We start from the raw sequence: 6,000 nt of genomic DNA on the forward strand, positions 1-6,000 counted from the left end.
CAGCTTGCTGGCACTCCTACAAAATGCATGATACACCTGTTGATTGTCAAGTCAACATTACATGCCCTGAAAAGATTTGGGGGCCAGTCTGAGTGAAGAGCCACAGATATCACCGGAGTGACACACAACCACATAGCTACATTTGAAGGATGTCATCTCATCCAGACAGCTGACTGCAAGGCACACGCACAGGTCACATGGAATGTCAAATGTACATGTCAAACACAGTGCGATGAAGGGGTACACGTGACAACACAAAGACACAGCCATTGAGACAAACACATGTATGACTGAAAATATATGATGTACCATGCACACAGACCCTACAGCCTTGGGAATCCACATGTGGCATGGTGTGCATGTGGCATGGTGTGCGTAGATGTGTTACATGCCCATCTCCACACAGACCCCTGTTGGATGCACCAACAGCAGATGCCGTTGACGGGACACTGACATGACGCTCATGTGAACACATGACACACAGCAGACATAGTCCCAAAGGGGCACGCTGATCGTGACAGGTCAGTTCATAAAGTGTCCCTGGCATCAGGAGACAGGTGCGGGTGTTGATGACTGTGCCAGTGTAGGCACTGGTAGTACACATACGTGTACAACTGGTGCGCACATGTACGTGTACAGGTACGTGTAGGCACTGGTAGTACACGTACGTGTACACACTGGTAGTACACGTACGTGTAAAACTGGTGCTTACACGTACGTGTACAGGTACGTGTAGGCACTGGTAGGACACGTACATGTAGGCACTGGTAGTACACGTACGTGTACAACTGGTGCGTACACGTACGTGTACAGGTATGTGTAGGCACTGGTAGTCCACGTACGTGTAGGCACTGGTAGTACACGTACGTGTACTACCAGTGCCTACATGTATGTGTAGGCACTGGTAGTACACGTACGTGTAGGCACTGGTAGTACACGTATGTGTAGGCACTGGTAGTACACATGATGTGTACTACCAGTGTCTACACATACCTGTACACGTACGTGTACGCACCAGTTGTACACGTATGCCTACACGTACGTGTACTACCAGTGCCTACACGTACGTGTACAGGTACGTGTAGGCACTGGTAGTACACGTACGTGTACGCACTGGTAGTACACGTACATGTACAACTGGTGCGTACACGTACGTGTAGGCACTGGTAGTACACGTACGTGTAGGCACTGGTAGTACACATACGTGTACTACCAGTGCCTACACGTACCTGTACACGTACGTGTACGCACCAGTTGTACACATATGTGTACTACCAGTGCCTATACGTACGTGTACTACCAGTGCCTACACGTACGTGTCAAACGCACTGCAACTGGTGCCGTAGGGGTACGTGTGAAACGTACCGTACCTGTGTGTGGCTTTCAAATTTACATAGGGGACACATAAGGGACAGGTATTAGGCCCTAAATGCATGCAGGTTGCCATGGATACAGAGTTTTCTCTTCAAATGTTTCCAGCAGGTGTCCTGGAAAAGTCAGTTGGCCACAAAATACACTGTTGCAAAGTGGTTGTTGACTTGACATGATGCTCTAAATTTGAACGATGCAAATGCTGTCACTGGTGTATGTTTAAAGGGATTGGAGTAAACGTAAGATGCGAATGATTCAGACCAATCACTATGTACTCCTCAAAATGAATGCCCCTCAGCAAGACAGATATAAGGCAGCCAGAAGCCGTGAGAGGGCACTTGCCTGCACAACTTTCCTGTCGACAACATTGCTTCTGTCTCTGCTTCCCTGGACCATGTCTCGTGCTGTGGAGAGGGCCGAGCCATTAACCCTGGAGGAGAATTAGACGTCCTCCTCCCACAGTACACCAGCCTGTATGGGAGACCAGGGGAGCAGTTGAGTTCTGAGTCCACTACCTTTGCCTATGCACCTGTTGTGACAGTCAATATTGTGTCCAGGTGGGACTGACATGTAATGTTGTTCAGAGTGTGTCCCGGGGGGGCATGCTTATGTCACTCATGCAGTGCATCATGTAGTTCCTGTGTGCACTCCTCACTTGCATGGTGCTTACAGTGACTTTCACTGCGTAGTGCATGAGACATTCAGCCTGGCTAATCCTTGGGGGTTTTTATTCATGTGTGTTTCTGGGACATGGAGCAGGTGTATTGATGTTGTGTCATCCTGACAGGTAACTGCCTACGAGAAGGGGGTTATCTGGACCAACGTCGTCAGGGCCGTGAGGACTGCGGGGGGCGTGATCGGCAGCTGGCCCAGGTCCGCAAGAGGTGGCAGGACATCCGGTGCTGGACCTGGCGGATCGCCCGGGTCCAGCTCAAGCCCTCTCCACCTCGCCGCCACGGAGGGTGCCGACACCTGACCCACCACATAAAACGTGTCCTGGCGGTCGTCTTCCCCGACCTCGACAGGCAGTTAGAGGAGAGACTGCAGCAAGTAGGGGGTAGGTACATGGCTTTTTGTTGTGTTGTGTCGCCAGCTTTAGGAAGTGCTATTTTTCATGAATACACTCCCAGAGTTCATATGTGCAGTGCATTTTCTCTTTCCAAATGTCACCTGGGGATCTTTTTCATCCCTTCCTCTCCTTGACATGTGTCCCCTGGTGTGTGTGTAATCACATTTGCACATGGTCATCTAGGGTGCCAGTACATCAAAGTGAACATTGCTTTCTGCATCATGTGGGAGGGTGTCTGTGACTTGTGTCGGTACCTTGCCTGTGCCATGACCTGTTCACTATGTAGGGGGTCCATAGTTGTTGTCACTCATGCTGATTCTCAACATAGGAGTGTGAGCTTTCAACTGGACACCCTTGCAGTATGCATGTGCAATGTTGTGGCCTCAGACATGATGTGCATGACGGTTGTACATGGTAGTCAGCTCAGTCCAGGACCATGGAGCAGTGTGCCCACTACAGTCCCCTGAGACACCCTGGCCTCCTAATCATGTGTCATCCAACACTGTGCACATTCTCTGTGTGCTGCATAGGTCTGCCTCTGTGGCATTGTTCCATGGCCTAGTTTTATTTGGTTAATGTGTGCTACATGTGTCCACTGGACAGGGATACAACATTTTGCTTATGCATACTCACACTGGCCAGTGCCTGTGTGGCTATTCACAACAATCTGTTGATGGTTGTTTGTCACAAATATGTGTTGTCAGCCCCACGAGGTGATGTGGTGTCAATGAAGCAATTTTGCAAGCACAGTTGTTGTAACCCTGAATAAGAGGTGTCACTTCTTGATCTGTATAAATCACATAGACTCAGGTATTGGGGAGGAGGGTGCGGGAGAGGCATACATGTGCAACTCTGATTTTTCAGTGGCAGGTCTGACTTGTGTGTGAGAATTGCCTGGACTAAAATACACTGGGCAGGGCCCCTGTGATGCTGGCCAGTGCTTAATGTACGTGCTTTGCAGCCTGTGTCATTTCTTTACCAACAAGAATCCTGCTCATACATTTTTGGCACGTGTGTGGTTCAGATGCAACGCAGTTTGGACTGTGTGCTGACATCTGTGTGTACATTCAGGCTTGCCATGAGGGTGTCCCCACAGTACAGCTGGCCTTTTTTACCACCCAATTGCAGGCCCATTAGCTTATGCATTGTTCTGGGTGTGGACATGGGTGCCACTCCAGATGACAGGCAGTAGGTCATATGTGTAGCCAACTGTGTAATCAGGTGACGGATGGCCTGGTGACAACTGACATGATTCAAGTTGTTACTCTTCATGATTTGTACCTTGGCACTCACAGCACTTGTCAACAGTTGTTCATGTTTCACATGTGGAAATTTGTTGATTTGTGTTAAGAACACTAATGTGCCTGCATGCAATATGTCGCACAAGGCAGTGCACACAAGTACATTGACACTGTCATGGAATAAGCTGGCACCTTTTCAATGAAGCCACTGTTATAAATAAATGTTGTCGCAGATTCTCCATATACATGTGCCCACGGTGGTCTTGATTTTGTGAGACTCATTAGTTGTCGATGATACAAACTAACCAGTGTCAAGATGTCCAGACCTCCGTGGGCCCATGTATATGTACTTTCTGCAACACAATCTATTTCTAACAGTGGCTCCTCCGTAAAGGTGCCAGCTTCTTCAATGACAGTGTCAATGTACTTTTGTGTGCATTGCCTTGTGCAACATCTTGCATGCAGGCACATCTGTGTTCTTTTTGCAAAATGGCCAACTGGCACATCCCAAACATGTAGATTGGTTGAAGTTGTGTGAGTCCCAAGGTACCAACATTTGTTCGTTTTGTGTTCCAAGGGACTTACAGGTCTCTGAGTGTGGTGACACCATGAGTATTGAGGTGTGTTAGTTAACCTTGAGTGCACCACTCCTGTTTCTTTCAGGGTAAACAAGAGGTGTCATGACTTCATTGTATTGCTGTGCTCACCGGTTCACAGGCACTAGCTTCTCAGTGTATTGCTCATTCAAGTTGTGGCCTTTTGTGTATTGAGTTTCCTGGTGTCAAAGTGGCATGGTGGGTCTACCAACTGGGCAGTACAGGGCTTACATATGTGCGGAGTAATCCAGCTGTTACTCATGATGCATTGCCTGATATGCACTGTGACCTATTGTTTTTGTGCTCATGTGGCAGATGTATACAGGTGACTAATGCTTTCTGGTTTCTTCTCCTTGCCCACAGCATCATCATCCACACGCGAGGGAGACACCGGCATGGACCTTGAGGAGGGACCCAGCGACAGTGCCACCAGTGCTGTGGAGTCAGCAGGAGACAGTGGCACGGAGGGCGAGGGGAGTCAGTCGGAGGGCCTGTCCGGAGACTAGAGCATGTACGACACCGACGGGTCCCAGGCTGACATCCTTGAGGAGGCGGAGGATGCAACATCTGGCAGCATCCCACCATTTGTACCCGCCTCCTCCACTGCCATCTCCGCCCTCCCAGTTGCTCCCGTCCCTTCTGTCCATGCACGGTCCCACCGGGTCTCCTTCAGACCAGGCACCGCAGCCCCTGCCCCTGTCACCCCTGCTGCCCTCAGTGAAGAGTCTGTGGACACACTGCACCAGTTGCAGGTTGGTCAGGCATCGATGCTGCATGTCCTCCATGAACACACTAGACTGCTCACACAGTGGGTGTCGCTCGTGGAGGGCATGTCATCAACGATGAATGAGCAACGCAGGTTTCTGCGGTCCATGGACTCTTCACTGACGGAAGCAGTGACTCTCCTGCGGCGCTCCGTCCCCCCCCCTACCCCGGACCCATCCACACTGCCCTCTCCCATGCCTGTCCAAAGCACACACAGACAGTCACAGGCACACACCACAACAGACACATCCAGCACACCCCCAACTAAGGCACAGCGCACACCTCCTGGCACGCACACTCAGGGGGATGTAGTCACACCCACAGGGTCTGGGGGCAGACGGCAAACACGCAGCCACAGTCGGAGTCCGCAGTCCTCACGACCCACTTCCTCCAAATCCACTCCCCTTAGCTCCCCTGCCAAGACATCACCCAAAGTGACCGACATGGCTAGTCAGTCCCTCAGCCACACTGTGACACCACCCCGCAAGCGGATGAGGAAGTCTCCGGCCAGGGGAGTGGAGTTCTCTCCCCCCCCCCCCATGTCCACCACCTTCCCCGAGAGCGCTGCACCCCATCCCTCGGACACCCCCCCCCCCTTCGTTGGCCCTGGTGTTCGTTCCGGTGCAGGGGTTCCTCTGGATGCCCTGGCTGCAGTGTGCAGCGAGCTGCTCACCACCACCTTTGGCGCTGCCCCACCCCCTGTGGTGGATACGTCCAGCCCTGCACCCACCACACCTACCCAACCCACTCCTGTCCCTGCGGTGCCTGGTTGGTACTCCCACTGATGATGCCCACCCTCCCCCCCCGGTCGACAACCCTTGAGGTGACTTTGTGCAGGCAAGGTAGTGGTGGACACAGTCGCATACGTCCACCCTTGGACTCGAACTATGGACTGGCCATTGGCCTTTGTAAATGGTGTTTTATAACAATTTTGGTTTTTGTGTGCTGAATAAAGCCT

The sequence above is a fragment of the Triturus cristatus genome, chromosome 3_2, assembly GCF_964204655.1.
Source record: "Triturus cristatus chromosome 3_2, aTriCri1.1, whole genome shotgun sequence".
NCBI lineage: Eukaryota > Metazoa > Chordata > Amphibia > Caudata > Salamandridae > Triturus > Triturus cristatus.